The sequence below is a fragment of the Microtus oregoni genome, unplaced genomic scaffold (genome assembly GCF_018167655.1).
Source record: "Microtus oregoni isolate MIOR12 unplaced genomic scaffold, Mior012 000040F_ref0000088, whole genome shotgun sequence".
In the NCBI taxonomy this organism is placed as follows: Eukaryota; Metazoa; Chordata; class Mammalia; order Rodentia; family Cricetidae; genus Microtus; species Microtus oregoni.
In genome coordinates, this window is record NW_024543207.1 from 6575411 (window position 1) to 6594442 (window position 19032).

At 34.0% G+C, this 19032-nt stretch overlaps 1 pseudogene; it reads left to right on the forward strand.

Moving 5' to 3' along the window:
* The first annotated feature begins 2933 nt into the window (after positions 1–2933).
* Positions 2934–14831, forward strand: LOC121433613 (annotated as a pseudogene).
* Positions 14832–19032: the final 4201 nt, after the last annotated feature.

Sequence of the window (19032 nt, forward strand, 5' to 3'; positions counted from 1 at the left end):
ATGGTAAATTCTGAACAGTTCTTATCCCATTGCAAGTGACTTCAAAAGAGAAAATATACTCCAAGGAACAGTTCAAATCCACTGTTATCTGTGTTATTATGGGATTGGAATCATTATAATCGCTTTGGAAGATGACCTGTCCGTTTCTTAGGCAATGAAAGCATGTTCCATATGACAGCTCTGTGTACTAATAACCAAACGGTGAAAACCCTCCACGCTAAGCCTGCACTGAGATGTTTGTGGCAATTTAGTCTGCAGTAGACAATTAGATATAAATAGGCAATGGAGTGGGGGTTATTCCAAGTTAAACCAATAAATTATGAAAACACACAATCCTAAGTGAAAGGTGCCAATCTGTGTGATTTCTCTTTGAGAAATTGTGGAAAGAAAAGAGGGAAAGCAAATAAAAAACAGTCATAGATTGTACAGGTGGGACAGAAAAACAGACTAGTGGAACATACAAAGTGTTTAATTCAGTGAAACTGAGCTTTCACTATTGTAATAGTGAATACCTGTCATTAAAGCTTTGTCAAAACCCATGGGAAACTTTAGAGACAATTGCATATCATTATTATATCATTAGCTATCAAAAACATGGCATTTGAATATATTGAACATGAAATTTTTCAGAAGGTATCTTCTGTTATGCAAAGGTGATAAAATATTTCAGCAAATTATTGGGACTTTCTCCTCAATTTTGCTTTGAACATGAAATTTTTCAGAAGGTATCTTCTGTTATACAAAGGTGATAAAATATTTCAGCAAGAGAAATATCAGAAATAAATGTAATTTAAGAGTGGACCATTATACCAACTATTTCTGTGTCAACCTATGAAAAGGTGATTAATGGGAGCTTTATGAAATAGAGAAAATATTTTGGCCAGATGTTTCAAGGATAGAACACTACACTATACTACATATATTAAATTAAAATAAAGGAAATTGCCAAAACACATATTAACAAAATTTTTATATAGCTCACTAGAATTTTTACATTCACAATTTCTTCTTCTCAATTTCAACTGAGCATTGGTTAATATAATGATTCAAATGAGGATGAGACCAGATGATTGTTTATTTATTGTGTAGTAATAAAAAAAATTAATACCCAGAAGTAAGACTTGAAAAACTAAAAGAGAGATTAAAATGTGTAATTAGGAATTCCCATTCTCGACATCGGGTTCTGTCTTCAGGTATGCACTCACTAAGTCCTGGAATAATACTATTTGGGGGTGATATTGACTCATAAATTAAGGGAACTGGATGTACCCATTGAGACCTGGGTATATAAAGTCAGGAATATCAAAAAGAGCAGGAAGGATGAGATAGAAGAACTGGAAATTTGGTAAGGTTCAAGAATCAGAAACAGTTGAGCTGAAAATATAGCCTTGTCCATCGTCTTGAGAAATGCTGTTCTCAAGAGTCATTAAATGTTCACAAAAATGAAGCCTAGTTTATAATTTAAAAGTAGTTTGTCTCCTGTACAATATTCTTATTTAGGTGGACATCTTAAAGAAGGAAATGATCACTGAAGTGATTTGGAAAGAAAAGGCATAATCTGAGAGACCTAAAAATGATAGGTATGAAATCCTTAATGTAGAGATTTTAGTAGAATGCACAGACAGAATACTCCAAATTGTTAAATGGGATTTAAAAAGTAACAGTTAAAATGCAGGAAGATGGGGGAAAAGGAAAAGGAGCATAAAAGTTTTTCATAGAGACACTAAGAGAATACTGATATTGCTATTTGAAAAATAGAATTGATTTCAGGAAAAGAGACAAATATCTAAATTAAGAAATCTCTCATTGCTAAGTTAAGTTGAATAAAATAAAAATGCAATATACATAATTTTCAGATGAATATGAGTATACATTAAGCATTGAAATGGTGGTAATAATGAAACCATTATAATAACATAATAAATTGAGGAGTATGTATTGTCTACTCACAGCATTCTGTGACTGCAGTAAGCATATTGGAAAGATGAGCATAAATGTATATATACCTTGGTGAATAGGTAAAAACTGAACTCTGAACAGACATATTCAGAATACTAAGGGCAACACTGGAGTTCAGAAAGAAAGGTGCTAAAGAAACTGGTCAAGGAAACTTCAGAGAATATGTGGAAATGATCTTTATTACCGAATACGAAGATCGCCAAGCATACCACGCTGAGAGAATCAAGGGATGCAAGACACTGCAATAAGCTTGGAAATATTTGTTGTCAAGGTGACTAATGGGGGAAATAAATTGGAACAGCAAGGCTATTAGCGCTTCCCTCTTTCTTCTCAGTACCACAAATAGTGGCACTTGATCTTAGCTGAAGAAGTGAGTGTCAGAACTGGGAACAAAGACACAGAGATTGTTCTTGGGAAGTAATTATTCTCATGAGGCAGGGACATCTCACACCCAGACAAAAGACCCTGGCACATAAATCGTGGCAACCTAGACTGTCTATTTCACATATGATCAAGGAATGATCACAACAATGTGGATTATGACCGGAATATGACTGATGAATGACAAATAAAACGAAACTTTCTAAACAAAATCAATGCCAACAAAGTAACAAAATTAAACAAATGTAGACAGGAAAGTCAGGAAGTTCAACTAAATGTAACCAAATTTTTCAAAATAATCTTCTGTTATTGAAACTAAAATATTCAGGAATGAACTTAGAGACTAAATCATATTTTCAAAAATAAATTATTTTCAAAGTTATAGATTTTATTACATTTTTATAATCTATACCTTTAAAACACTTGTCTCCTTTTGGTGACAAAAAAACTTAGTATATCCTTCATTTAGTGACTGTCTGTAATCTCTTCTTCATCCTCATTGTGTTCTTCCTTCTTCTCCCCCCTTTCCTCTTGTTCATCACCTTTTCTTCATTCTCTTTTCTTCCCTGAAGGTATAACAACGACACCTAGGTATGTATGCACTCTTCACTCTTGCAGTGCATGCATCTTTGGATCCTTTCAGGGATCTCCTGGAACTGGGTTTACACAGTGGAAGCCGCCTAATGTATGTGGTAAGATCTTAACTTGTTTCCTCTGAAAGAGCAGTGGATGTTCAAAAGTACTAAGAAAACCTTTCATCCACTTATAGCTTCTTCTAAGTTAGAATTTATTTCAGTTTTTTAAAAAAAATGTACGTACATATTTGTCAAAAGAAATAAATTTTAAAATATCATACCAAGATACTCTCCAAAATCCCTTGAACTTACTTTTCTTTGTTAGCATTCAGCTTTGTTAAAAGAAGTAAAATCTTAAAGGTTGTTTTATATAAAACTATATAAATGCACAACAGGGTAACTTTAACTCCTATAGTGAAGTTTAAGTTTTCCCTATTCTGACTTCATCTACAGCATCTACATTTCAGTACTCATTTCTGATACTTAATTCTCTCTTGGTAAGTGTAATATCCAATTAATGGACAGCATTTTAACGAAAAAAAGGCAGACAGAACTGGTGATATGACAGTCAGTGGTTTAAGAGTTAGTGAAAGAAAGATTGCTTACATACTTCTTTAAAATCTGTTGTTTTGTTTGCATAATGCAAAATCTTTTAGAAATGGTACTTTAAAACAGCAAGAATCTTACTCTTTGGAAGAGTAATTTTCTAGCAATCAGGATTATTTCTATATTATATATGGATTTAGCAATGTTCAATGAAACAAAAATCACCTCACTGATCTAATCTATTGTATGGAAACATTAAGAAAAACTTAACAGATGCAGTCAAAGCAATCATGAACTAGCTCCAACTAGAAGCATATTGAAGTTGGCTACTTCAATATTTTTAAAGTACAGAGTAAAAAATTATCTCCTTTACATCCTGTAGTCATTCTTGTTAGTTTCTTCTCAACCTATATAGGATTTCAGAATGCTCTTCTGAAATTATTAAGAGATTGCCTGACATCTAGTGGGCACTCACTAAATCCTTGCTAAGTTATGTTAGAATAAGATTGGGAAACAGAAGAAGAGAATAGCCTCCACAAGTATTTAAAGAATCATAAACTGTCTTTCAGGCAGAAAGATGAGGATAATATTAGTAGTTTCCTGGGGAAAATACAGAAATTATGTCTGGAGAGGCTACTACAAAAGAACATTCAGCCAAAAAACAGTTTATTACAAACAAGCACAGTTATTTTAAGAATAAGATTGGGGGAATGGAATGGAGGAAGGGTGGATATGGGAGCAGGGAAGTATATATCTTAATTAAGAGAGCCATTTTAGGGTTGGTAAGAGACTGGAATCTAGAGATGTTCCCAGGTGTCCATGGAGACATCCCCAGCTAGTTCCTTGGGCAGCTGAGGAGAGGGAGCCTGAAATGGCCCTATCCTATTGCCGCACTGATGAATATCTTGCATATCACCATAGAACCTTCATCTGGTGATGGATAGAGATAGAGACAGAGACCAACACTGGAGCACCGGACTGAGTTCCCAAGGTCCAAATGAGGAGCAGAAGGAGGGAGAACATGAGCAAGAAAGTCAGGACCGTGAGGGGTGTGCCCACCCACTGAGATGGTGGGGCTGATCTAATGGGAGCTCACCAAGGCCAGCTGGACTGGCACTGATGAAGCATGTGATCAAACTGGACTCTCTGAACGTGGCTGACAATGAGGGCTGACTGAGAAGCCAAGGACAATGGCACTGGGTTTTGATCCTTCTGCATGTACTGGCTTTGTGGGAGCCTAGTCTGTTTTGGATGCTCACCATCTTAGACCTGCATGGAGGGTAAAGGACCTTGGACTTCCCACAGGGCAGGGAACCCTGACTGCTCTTTGGACTGGAAAGGGAAGGGGAGGGGAATGGGGGGAGGGGGAGGGAAACGGGAGGAGGGGAGGAGGTGGAAATTTTTAATAAAAATAAATAAATAGATAAATAAATAAAAGTCCAATAGGTGCTGCCTATATATGTATGAGTGCAAAGACTTTCACTGGAGTGTGGGCAATCTATCAGGAAACCCCACTGAAGAAAAATGACTCTTTTTCCCAGGAGCCACCATGCCAGAAAGTCCTCAGCTATGAGGATTCTTGTGACTGTCTTGTGTCTGCAGCCAAGTGGGTGTAAGTTATTGGATGGAGCAGCCTAGTGACATTAATAAAGTAGTATTGCTGTACTCTCCCTGAACCTCTGACTCATTCTTTCTACTTCTTCCTTAACAATGTTCCCCTATTTGTGGTATGTGTTTGGGATGTCTAATTTGGGGACAAGCACAGACTGGTTTTTAAATGAAAGCTATCAAATATTCAATTTCTTTTTGAATTTTCTGCATCAACATTATTCAAACAATGGTATTCAATAGTACATAGCACAATAAATGTAACTAGGTTTATCTTTATTGTTTAGGTGTTTTATTCTTCTATTTTCTGGCCATCCATTCTTCAGAGGCCTAGAGAAGTATATGATTCAAACATAGGTAATAAAAGCATTCTAATTATGAGGGGAGTGTGTACTTTGGTGCTTCTGAAACACGATGAACTTCCTGATACGTGATTCTATGTCAAACAGTCACATGAAATGCTAGAGTATTAGAAATAAAGATATAAATCTGATTTTACGGGAAATTGATTTTTCCTTCACACTAAAACACAAGTTCTTGTTCTGTAGAGTTTGATGAAAGCATAAGCTTCCAGATTTGCCATCATTAAATTGTAATGATTAGAATTTATATCAACTTGACAGTTATAATGCTTAAATTTCTGAAAATGTCAGATCACCATGTCAAAATAAATTTAGATAATCGCTTAGTTTTCTTCTAAAAAAGAAACAGATGGAAGGAGCACACGGATGAGATGCTGACAAAAAGAAAAGTATATTGTTTATCATTTCTAAAATGAGCAAATATGTTTTAAATAAAACGGTTATTTTTGTTACTGTAACAATAAAAGTTCTATTATTTTACTTCAGTTATTTATTTTAGAATTACTTTCAATTACCCCATAGTCAATATTGATGTATATTAATGTCTTTATAATTGTTATTGAGACACATTAAACAGAAATAGGACAATTGCTGAAAAAAATCTATCATTTTGTTTATCATCAATTTAATATTTAAGAGATCAATGCATCTATCATAATATTTTTCTCTTGACAACTGTATGCATAATATATACATTAAGAAAATGAGATAACTGTGTTTCACTTAGAACAATAAATTTCTGCTTAATTTTAGGAACCAGGAGCCTCACGTGCTGTTAAGTACACAACCTGAGTCAGGTGTAGTTCATAATCATGTATGGCAACATGAACACAGTGTATACTATACAATCATGGTTATAATCTGTGGAAACCACAGACTCCAGCTTCACAGAGAACATATAGTCTATCTAAATCTTGAAAGAGGAGTTGGGTGTTATGAATAGATAAATGTAGAAAGATATTTTTAGCAGCAGAGATGACACTTGAAAAGGAAAGAGGCTGGAAATCGATTTTTTTTTCATCAAAGAGTTTTACTTAAAGACTGAGCATGCTGATCTTTGCCGCAAGTCCTGTAGGATTAAAGCTAAATAAATTTAAAATATACTTCTTTCTTCTCCACCACAGCTCTTTTTTAGAATCCTTCTCTCATATACTTTGTTTTAAAATTAATTGTAGCGTGAAAATACATATCCCCTCTGTTTTTGGACTTCCTGTATACATGCATGGCTCTCTCAAGAGGTCTCTATTCTCCTTATCGTCTACAAGATGGCAGACACACACATGTCTTTCATGATCCTTAGTATGCAGTCACATATTTAAGTAGCTACTTATCTTTCTCCTGAGTCTGGATCACTACATATTATGACCTCATCACGAATATATCACTCCCAATTTCCCTGCTGTGATGATTAATTTTATATGTCTACTCGAAAATCTTACCGTGCTTAATTCGTTCAACCTTAGGAGCCTTGGAGGTGTTGTCTAGATGTCTTTTACTGAAGACATTTTATTGAAAGAATGAAAGTGGACAGGAAAGGCAGAAGGAGAAACATCACACAGGACTATTGAGTTTTACAAGGAAAATAAATCTCATACAGCTCTTACCTTGGTGCAAGACACTAAATATATTGAGTGAGCAAAGGCTATTATTTTTACAAATATTATTCTACTTCTTTTGTTGTTTGGGCTGTATGATGTAATATCCCATGAAAAGGCACTCCTGAATGGAGTGCCCTCTTTCTAAATTGATTCTCTACAAAGCTGCAAGAATGATCATTGTAGAAAGCCTAAACAATACTAAGAATAAAACAAAATATAGGGAAATTTAAGTAAATTTGAGCAGTCCATCACAAAATTAAAAAAAATAAATGCAAAATATTCATTTAAATTATAGATGCATATATGGAGTTTAGAAGTTCTGTGTCTGAATATAGAAAATAATAAAGCTAGTAGATATTAAATAATCATTCCATATTAGAGAACAAAATTAAGATTTAAGCAAAAATCTACCTCATTTCTTCCAAACTTTATAAAAGTTTGGCTTTTAAAATCGTTTGATAGCTGTGGTGTGTTCTTTTGCACTTTCTGCCCACTTATCACTACTAGATTCATGGTAGATTGTATTTATTTGAATTACCTACACCCTTTCAAGTCTGAGTTTTCTCATTTGCCTGTACATTTCTGTCTGAAACATCTGTGAAAAGTTTGAAATATTGTAACATTCTGCTGAAACCCCAATTGGTAAGGTTGTTTCCTCACCAGCTAATCCATCTGAAAAGTGCATCATCCTTGCTCTATTGGCGTTGTTCAGGCCCAAATCTACTGCCTTGTGAATCGGATTCTGTGCTGGCTACTCTTGTCAATTGCTCTAGACTTAGGAGGAAATCAAGTGAAAACAAAGACACATCCTATTTGCCTTTTACTCAAGTACATAACTGTATATAAGATACAGAAAGTGAGTAATTTGTTGTTGAATGTATTTTAAATAGGTAGCAAGTGGTAAAAATGGTGTTTGTTAATATTTACAAAAATGTGATTAAAATAGGATTTTAATTTATTGTTTTCCATGGTATAAATTAATATATATATATATATATAATAATTAGGCTAAGAAAATGACATTAATGTAGCATCTGTATTGTGTTAATTTTAGGCCCAAAGGGCTTTATATTTTTTTAACAATGAATAAAACTTTCTTTCATATAATAGATTTAATGGAAAATTTAGAACTTTTGAAATTCAATGCATAATTATACAAACTTCTACTTTGCTTTATATCTTGACCCAAGAGTCATAAAAAGAAGAAAAATAAAAATTTCTAACTCCAGGCAAAAGTAAGTATTTTACTAATTACCATGACTTTATTTTATTCTAAAAGCATAAAATTTTGATCATAATAAAGAATTTTATAGTCCAAATTATTCAAAAATATAGAAAATAGATTTTTGCAAAGACAATGAATATATAGTTTTCAGATAATAAGGCATAAATACAGGTTGTTGGCAATCAGAACATCAACATGTAAAATTTCAGGTTTCCAAATGTGTCTTAATTTTAATTTTGTGCATCTCTCTGTGTGTATATGTCAGACAGTCATACTTTTCTTTTAATGTACCTACATGAAGTCAGGATATATAAATTGAATTTGTATATCATTCCCATGATTGTAAAAAAACATGTTGCATTAAAATCTTAAGTTACTTTTACTACTATTTTTAAGCCAATCAAATTCTTTTGTGGAGAGTTTCAGGACTGCTTTATTCAAGTTTGATATATATATATATATATATATATATATATATATATATATGTTGAGATAAAATCAAGTATGTTAAACTTCTGATTAAAGCACAACCATTCACTTGCACATATTTTGTTTTAAGTAAGTCTTCGTTAAAATAAAAATATGTCAGAGACTGTGAAATTCTTCATCATATAGCAATTAATATTTCAGACGCCCACCCACAAGAAAAGTGATTCTGATGGAGGTTAATCCTATCAATTCATGGTGTTCAGAATTACCGACTCTGAAAATTGTTGCTCATTTTGCTAAAGCAGCTTGATGTCTTCCCAATACATGCATTGTAGTGTGTAATCTTATGTGATGTGTATATGTAAGCATGAGATTACATTTCAAACTTATAAGTACATATATCTGTCGGTAGTCAGGAAAATGACTTTCCAATTAGCTATGTTATTTTGATATATAGAATACATGTTTCATAGCTAGATCTATTTGAAGGGGATGTGGGATTCCCCTCTGCATGCTGTGAATACCATTGGTGAATAAGAAATGGTCTTGGCCTGTTGATAGGGCAGAACTTAGGTAGGTGAGAAAAACTAAATTGATCTGGGAAAAAGGAGGCAGAGGCAGAGAAAAGCCATGGAGCCACTGCCAGAGACAAACACGCTGAAATCTTGCCAGTAGACCACAAGCCTCGTGGTAAAATAAAAAATAATGGAAATGGGTTAATTATAGATGTAAGAGCTAGTTAGCAATATGCTTAAGTGATTGGTCAAGCAGTGATTTAATACAATTTCTGTATGGTTATTTCAGGAGTCCGGGTAGCTGGGAAACAAACTTCCTACAACAGCGGACACTTAAAAACTTGCTGTGTTTCTTTTTGTTCAGAGAAACTGCACACAATTAGCTCACTTTCACCTCAAAGAAAGTTCAAACCAGACTAAATACTAAAAACTAGATCATAAGTTTAAAAGTATATAGCTATGCACAAGGTGAGTGGCAGAAAGTACCCTAAGATAAGCATGCCAATTCTTCACTTGCCAGTCTAATAATAATAGAAATATGTCCCAAAGTTTATTACTGGGCACTGTGCCCCCACTCCATGTATGTGCATGTTCTTACTCCTGTAACCGTAAGAACTTGTTTTGCCTTGGCAATGGCTCAGTTCCCTATTATTTACCCCAGGAAAATGCTTTTGACCAATGAGAGGTAACTCTTCCAATTTTTTATAATCTCAAGGCTCCTATAAAGTGAATAGTTTGTAGGCTGGAGGAGAAGAGAAGAAGCTAGGAAGAAGTAGAAAGAGGACAGAAAAATTAGAATGAAAGCAGAACAATAAAAAGACTGATCTGGAAAGCACGTGGGAGAGAGTTTGTTCGCCCCCGCAGATACACAAGGAAAATGGTGCTTTTTGCTTGCTGTTCCATCCAATCTGAACCCTGAAGAGAGTCTTGGTGCTGGACAACAAAGGCTGATGTTAAAAATAGAATAAGTAGTGATGTAAGAAGTGAGATCAGACCTAAACTTTTCACCCTTCAGAACGTGGCACAGGCTTTCCTCCCTGATATCAAATTACATGCTATAGAAAAAATAAAAAAAAAAGTTTTCAAAGTACTGTATGAAATAACTTTAGGTTATAACTCCCTTTAGCTGATAAAGGCAACAATCTTGTCTCTGTAGAGAAGATCATAAACTAATTATGTTGCACACTGACATTTTGCAACAACCAAGGAATATTTTCTAATTAATTATTGAAGCAGAAGTAAGCACTGAAGAAAAAAGTCACAGAAGAAAGAAAAAAAAATAAAAGTCAATATTTATGGCATTATTTTTAAACATGATTTTAAGTTAATGAGTGGGTCTATATCATTTTCTACTTGGCCTTTGCATTATTAAAGTTCTTTGGCTATTTCTCGGTGTAGCTGTGTGTATGTAAAAGTCTCTCAAAGTGTCAAAGTAAAATAAACAGACTTAAAATCAACTTGATGCAGCATGACTTTGATAAACTAATATCGCATAAACTCATACCATGTAGATGCCATAATTAGTTATTTAACTACTAAATAAGCCAAGCAACCTAAAACTAATTATGTCATTATTTATTCTGAGAAACTGGAAAACAAAATATTTGTTTTCAACCCTCTTGATGAGTCAACAGAGCAGAATAATAAGGCAAAGTAAGTATCAATTTGGTAGTCATAGAAACCAATTAACACAAATAGCCAGTAGAATTTATTAACATGATAAATTTTATTAAAGGTCAAAAATATTTGTGCTAAATGTTAAAATAAATAAAATACCACCACTCTGTCTGTAGAATCAAATAACTAATAAAAGAAATTTTATCTGTTCCTCATTTTAACATCAGTTGAAAAAGTAAGCAAACTAATTTTATAAAATCTGAACAATGGATGGTAGAAGCATTAAACAAGAGGAATATTCAATTGTTCATGAGCCGCCTGAAACCTCTTGCCTGATTAGGACAATGGATTTTCTTTACTTTCAGTCTGTACTGTTAGGCGATAGGAATTACTGTTTGAGATATTGTACACTGTGTGAATTGCAATATACCAAGAGCAGGGTAGTTGTAAATTGCAGAAAATCTATTTTGAGACACCATAGGGAAAAGTTACAAAAAGACTGATGAGGTTAAATAACACATATATTTAAGGCAAAGCTACAAATCTATAGTAGCTGAAACCAGTAAAAGTAGGTAATGTCTGCTATTGTAAAACAAACAAAAGCTTGCTTGGAGTTTACAAGGGAAAGGCAGTTTTGCACAGTGATGAAATCTGGGATGAATGAGACTTACTTTCTGTAGCATTTATTCTGTCACCCATTATATTCTCTGCATATCCTTCAATGTTTGTGTTTATCTACCTGTAAACTGCATTTTGTTTCTTTAAAGAAATTAAAAGTCCCTGAGGAAGCAAAGGATATAATTTCCTAAAATAACATTTGTGCCACTAATCTGCATGCCATAGCAGCAGAATTTTTCAATGACGATAACAGCTGTTTGTAGAAGCCATGATTAATGAGTTGAATAAGAGTCCACAGTGCAAGTAAATCTCTGAAGATGCCCTACCAAAGCAGAGAGCAAGACCACATTGAAGGAGAGGGCACACACAATCACAGAGTCATGCTATGCAGGAGATGTTAATTATCACAGTATTCATTGAACCGTCAGTGAAAACAGGGATTCCTTTTATTTGATGTCCTACAATATTTTCCTACTCTATTTGATGTCAATAATGCATTCAGGATATGTTCTTTACTTCTTTATGCTTTATGTTGATTTCCAAGTATATTCTATTATGTTTGTCATCAGAAGGTGCTTCTCCATCTATCTTATTTCCCCCTTTATTATTGGAAACTTATTTTGTAAAGTTATACGTTTCACACATGTGTGTTATATGCTTTCACCATATTTCCTTTCCTATTACATTCTTTTTTTTTCAAGTTCTTCTTCCTAAACGCCTACCTCTTCTTAAAATATCTCTTTCTGCTTTCAGCATGCACACACACACACACACACACACACACACACACACACCACATAAACACACATTGTACAAGGGAGAAAGATGAGCTTGATTTGGAAATGGTACTATATTTGAAATTTTAACTCCAAAATATTTTCTTGTTTTATTGTGACATCTTTGTAAAGCAAAGAACTTGGGAAGATAATAATGTCTCTTGTGTTGGGAGATAAAGTTAATCTCTAAACCTGGGCAATAATTAACAAGTTTCAGGCAGTCCTCCTGGCAGTGTTTCTCCTGTGTTTGCAGCTCCCTATATGTAAAGATACCTATTGTGTATAAATTAAAAGATTATTTTCCCATTGCAACCAAGGACAAGATCAGTGAGTGGTACCCAGAACAATTCTAAAAACAGGCTACCTATTGTTCTGTGAGTAATAGACACTTTTATCTCTACCCTGTTACCATATCTGCCAAAGTTTGTGAACTTGTGGAAGAGTAAGTTTACAGGCTTCCTCTCTGTAATGGTGACCTTTTTGGTTATTCATCCCAAGGGTAAGGCATATAGAGATTATATTTATGACATTCAAATTCACTAATAGCAGGAACAATTGCCTTTGGAAGAATAAATTATTTCAGATTTAAATTTTCTCTTTTGAATAGAAATTCCATCATTTTAATAAATAGTTTCTTTCTCTTTCTCTCTCTCTCTCTCTCTCTCTCTCTCTCTATATATATATATATATATATATATATATATATATATATAAAGTAAGCCCCTACTAGTTTGCATACTAGCTGTGAATCTGACATTGCACATTATTCCTCATGCTTAGTTTTGGAAACTATATCACCCTATAGCTCACAATTGCTTTGAACTCATAATTTTGCATCAGTCTGCTGAGTGCTGGACTTCCATATTTCTGTCACCATATAGCAGTCAGCAATTTATAACTGCTAAAATTGAATAAATCTCTACTTTGTCTTTGATGAGATGATGAATGTCCAGCACTAAAAGGCAAGCCTTAAGATTTAACTATAGTCAAACTTAACAGAATGGTGTGAAGGATTTTTGCTTCCAAAGTATTAATTAAAATTACATTCCAGACTTGATATCGATCAAACAACACTAAAAATGAGCCACTGTTGACAGAATAATTGTTAAGTGTCATTTAAAAGACTGCTATTGAATATTGGTAACAATAGTGCCTTCTGTGCCTGCTACAGTCATGGAGAAAGTGCAGTCATGAATCTTTCTTTGGGAAAGGGTTCTGTACTCGGGAGAGTAAATATAATTCCTTATGTAGGTGCTGCACACACAGTAAAAATATCGCTTTCCTGTAGATTTTCAGGATGTGTACCTGAGATATCATTTCCAATGATATATTTAGAGCCTAAAGATCTTCATGTACAAAAATAGAAATACCAAATGACCACCTCAATACCTTAGCACAATTTCTAAGGTCTCATTTCCCATCTCCATTCTGATTTCCCTGTCAAAAGATACTGGGTGCAGTTTACTACTTAAAGACAATAGATCTCCTTGCAAAGTCTAGATTCCAAGTCCTATGAGGGGCAGAAACAGCAGTTTGCATTTTGTACACCTTGCTCAGTGGAACTGAAGGATCGTTCTTTTCAAATGTCACCTTTTTCTGGCCCTCTGTCCTCTGCCTCAGCTCTCTATTATGATAAATAATGGATACTATTGCATTAGAAATGCATTCTCTATGTTCATGATCAACCTTCTTGTTTTCCTTCGACTTCCCACAGGACAGGGAACCCTGATTGCTTTTCGGGCTGGGGGGGGGGGACTTAATTGGGGGAGGGGGAGGGAAATGGGAGGCGGTGGCTGGGAAGAGACAGAAATCTTTAATAAATAAATAAATTAAAAAAAATAAAAAATAAATAAATAAATAAATAAAAATTGAAGAACAAAATGATTGACTTATGTTCTATCTTTAGTATAATTCAAACTAAAGATGATCTCTGTTATTCTAAATACCACTGACTGTGGTGGCTCATGCTAGTAGGATAAGCTGAAGTGGTGCCAGGATGATCAAATACTATTTGTTTATTTACTTAGTTCAAGACTAGCCTTCACTAAATAAATAAATAGTATTATGTAAAATTAATGATTTGCAGCAGCCTTCGGAGATCCCGTGGATCTCTCTGGGCTACTATTTTGATGGGGATGATGTGGCTCTGGAGGATGTAGGCCACTTCTTCCGCGAATTGGCCAAGGAGAGTTGCAGAACGATCACGGAGACTGTGCACTCTTTCAGGATGTGCAGAAGCCATCTCAAGATGAGTGGGGTAAAACCCAGGAGGCCATGGAAGCTGTCCTGGCCTTGGAGAAAAACTTAAACCAGGCCCTCTTGGATCTTCATTCCCTGGGCTCTGCTCGCACAGATCCTCATCTCTGTGACTTCCTTGAAAACCACTTCCTGAATGAGGAGGTGAAGGTCATCAAGAAGATGGGCAACCACCTAACCAACCTCTGCATGTTGGCTGCTGGGCCCAGGCATCTCTGGGCGAATACCTCTTTGAACGGCTCACTCTCAAGCATGACTAGGAGGCCTCTCCTTCCAGGGGCTCCCACCTCTGCTCTGCACCAGCCGGCCTCAGGACCTTCACCCGAACCTCTCAAGAAGCCACTAGGCAACTTTGTAACGCCCTGAAGCCCCTCTCAAGTCTTGGACCAAGTAAAAATAAAGCCTTTTAAAACAGAAAAAAAAATTGATTTTCTTTTCTAAAGTGACCTTAAGAAAAATTCTTGTATATAATTTCAAATATCACAAAAATTACTTAGGTGAATTTTGTACATACAAATAATATATTTTAATTCACTTAAGTCTTCTTTCCTCTAACTTCTCTTTTAATCCCCAACAATTTTCTTCACAGCTTCAGAATTTTTAAATCTTTGAAAGCTCATCGTGAGTATTTAAATTTGTTTCTCAATTCTAATACATCCTTTTTTTGGGGAGGTCCTATCAAAATGAGTTAAATGTAAGATGTTGGATCTGATTTAAATTCACACAAAGTTCTTTCGTTTAAACTGCACATATCTATCTCTTGCCTCTGAGATGACTGGAGGCAATAGCTTTAAGTGCCTAGCTTAATATGTCTACATCCATCTGTAGGTCTTCAGTGCCACCGTTGTGTATATCACCATTCTCCGTGCTCTTAAATGTCCTCAAAGTAAAATATAAGACTCAGGAGACACACACTTGGCATTAGTCTTGAATCAATTTATTAGCCTAACCTTGCAGTCTTTTCCTCTCAAGATTGGATGAAGAAATTACAGCCTATGGTCAAAATTTAAGACTTGGGCTGGAGTACATAAATACCGAGTCTGTATTTTTTGAATGAAAACTGATGCTCACTCAAGAAGAAAAGTTTTCTTAAGAGTTTATTTCTGCTAGTTTTAAAATATTTACTTTTATTTTAATTATTTTTACTATTCTTCACAGAGGAACTAATATAATCCCTGTATTTAATATTTATAACCTAGGGAATAACAGACTAATACACAATAGTCAAAATTACCATAAAATAACATTTTAATATGTGAAATATTGCTATGAATATAAGAAATCTTCACCTAAACAATACTAGGAATTAATATTTCCCCAGCCTTCCAGAAGTGTTTCTGATTAAGATAATCTTATCTAAGTAAACTTTCAAGTTCTCTCTCTATAGGGATATTAAATCAGAAACTTTCATTTGTGTGCAAAGAAGCATAGTTCCTATTCAGAACAGCAATGTAAGAAATAGATAATGTTTAAATCTACTTGCCTGTTTATCTTAAAATTAAGTGCTGTGGAAAAGATGGTGGCTTGAAAAAAGCTATACAAAATGTACTTATGTCTACAAAATATTACTATAATCTCAAGTATTAAAGTTGCCAAGTATTAATGAATTTTAAATTTACCAAGTTTGCTATCATAAATCCTTTCCTTAAATTAATTTTACAACATTAAATTCAGTATAAACAGACAACACTGTATCTTTCTGAAAATATAGCCAAAGTAAAGTGTCATTTGATGCTGTGTTATGCATTCAGCTATTGGTAAAACATGATTAATTAACAAACTATTTTCAGATCATATGTGGGAATTGTGTATTGTTTAAATATACTAATATTTTCAGTAATATTTTTAGTGCTCTAAGACATAATTAAACTTTTATGATATATAACATTTCCATAGACCTGTCCCTAGGATGCTGGTAAGAATATATGTAAAACCAAGTAAATAGTTATCAAAATAAATTATTAATTATAGCTGAAACACATATCAGTATCTCTGTGGAATGCCAATTAGTATTTTGTTTAATTTTGGGTTTATAGTATCATTCGAGTATGTTTGTTTTAGTAATTTATTTTCTTTAAAAAACTTTAAATATATCTTAGTGAATATTTTTTCTTGCCTTTATGCTGAGAGGACTTTATACATTTCAGGCAAATTATCCCCAGAGATTTCCATGCTGTAAAATGTCTTAGTAATATACTGAATCAGGCTTCATTTTATACATAACTTTTAAAAAGTTTTTTAAAAAGAACTATCACCTTAAGATAAAACATAGCTGAGCGGTTGTAGTGCACGGCTTTAATCCCAGCACTAGGGAGGCAGAGGTAGGTATATCTCTTGAGTTCAAGGATATCTTAGTACACAGAGTAAATTTTAGGACATCCAGGACTACACAGAGAAACCTTGTCTCAAAAAACAAAGAACAACAAAGAAAGAAAATACATTTATTAATATAATTTTTCTTACATAAGAATACAATAAGGCCTCATTATTTCAGAACAATGTTAACTAGGTCAAACAAAGATAAGTATTGCATCTCAATTTGATGTCACACACTAACAGAGCATAAAATATTTAAATTATTGCACATATAACTTAATGGTAACAACTTAATCTACAATGACAAGAAAAGACATTGATCCTTATTAACTGTTGCATCAGAGAAAATAAATTTCACATGGGATATTCCTGCCAGAAAACTTAGTGAACTTGAGTCAAATTTCATATGTAAAATTTTGTATGAAAATTGATATATTGTACATTAACTTCTTATAAAAATGAAAGATTATAACTGATCATCTTTTAAATTATTATCTACTGTAGATATGATAATACTTGGATTTCTGAAAGGCCATGCCTGCCAGAAAACCAATTCAATGCCTTATTCAGACTTCATTAGAGAAGCTTCCTCCTGCAGCAGATGGGAACAAATACAGAGACCCATAGCAAAACATTACACACAGAAGAGAGAAAGACAGAGAGAGAGAGAGAGAGAGAGAGAGAGAGAGAGAGAGAGAGACAGAGAGACAGAGAGAGACAGAAAGAGAGAGAGAGGGAGGGGGGAGAGAGAGAGAGACACCTTGGAACACAGAGCCCTAAATGAGATGAATGAGATGTCCTCATCAATTTCATCCCCCGCAAATTTCAGAAAACTCCACGAAAGAGGATCCAGAAGGAGTGGGGGAGCCAGAGGGAGCAGAAGACACTGTAAGAATAAGGACCTCTGAAACAACGGAGAAAATCTTGTATGAACTCACAGAGACTGAACCAGCAGTCAAAGGGTCTATATGGAACTGCTTCAGGTCCTCTGTATATCTATAACTTTCAGTTTAGTACTTTTATGGGATACCAGAGTGTGTAAAGAAGTGAATCTCTGACTCTTGGGCCTGCTTCCGGAGTTCTTTTATTTTTAAGTTGGTTTGTCTTGTTCAACCTCAGCGAAATGTTTTAGTTTTTTTATATTTTATTTTGTTTTATTATCTCCTAGAAGCCTGTTTTCTGAGAGACAGAGAGTAGATCTAAATGGGAGAGGTAGTAAGAAACTGGGAGGACTAGAAGAAGAGCAAACTATATTCAGATTATATTTTTGTTTTGTATTTATGAGTGTGTGCCTGGTGTCCAAGGAGGTCTGGCATCAAATTTCCTATGGAATTACAGGAGGTTTGAGACACCCTATAGAATTTAGTAACTGAATCCTGATCTTCTACAAGAAAAATAATGGTTCTTAAGTCCTGATATATCTCTCTATCCACAAAATTAAAACCTATTAATGAAAATGTTTTACAAAGAAAAGAGGCTTAAAGTCAATGAACTAATAATATTTACCACAAAAACATAAAAAGAAAATATAACTTCAAAATTCTAAGAGAATTTAATTAAAGGTTATGTATTATTACCTAATAATAAAAACAGATATATAGTAGAGAGATATCAAAACCAAAATTTATTATTTTGAAAACATTATTAACCTGGTTAGATCTCACATATTTAATAAACGTAAATTTTTTAAAATATATGTTAACGATGGACATGACACTTCAACAGCTTTATTCATAAATTTATTTATACCTATCCCCTAAAATAAACATATTAAAACCTGTAAGCTTTCATGAAAATGTAATCATCAGATTCTTAATCATTCTAACCCAACAATTGTTCTTTGACTACAGAATAGATCAAACAATTGCACATTTATGTCATTGAAAATATTTTTGAAAATGGAATAATAACATGCAAGTATAAAAAGAATCTTTTGCATAAATTCTGTGCAAATAAGCCACACACAGAAAAATATGTTTTTTGAAGTTCAAAAACCACACAAAATGAACTTATCTGCAAGATGCAGAAGATAACTGCTGACCGAGATTTATGTCCCACCCAGTGCTGCAGCAGTTCAGTCCCAAATAAGCACACAGAAGTCTATATTAATTATAAATGGTTGGCCTAGTAGCTCAGGCTTCTTATTAACTAATTCTTGCATCCTACATCTTAACCCATTATTCTGTGTTAGCCATGTGGCTTGTATCTTTCATCAGCAAGGCATTCTCATCTTGCTTCCTCTCTATCTGAG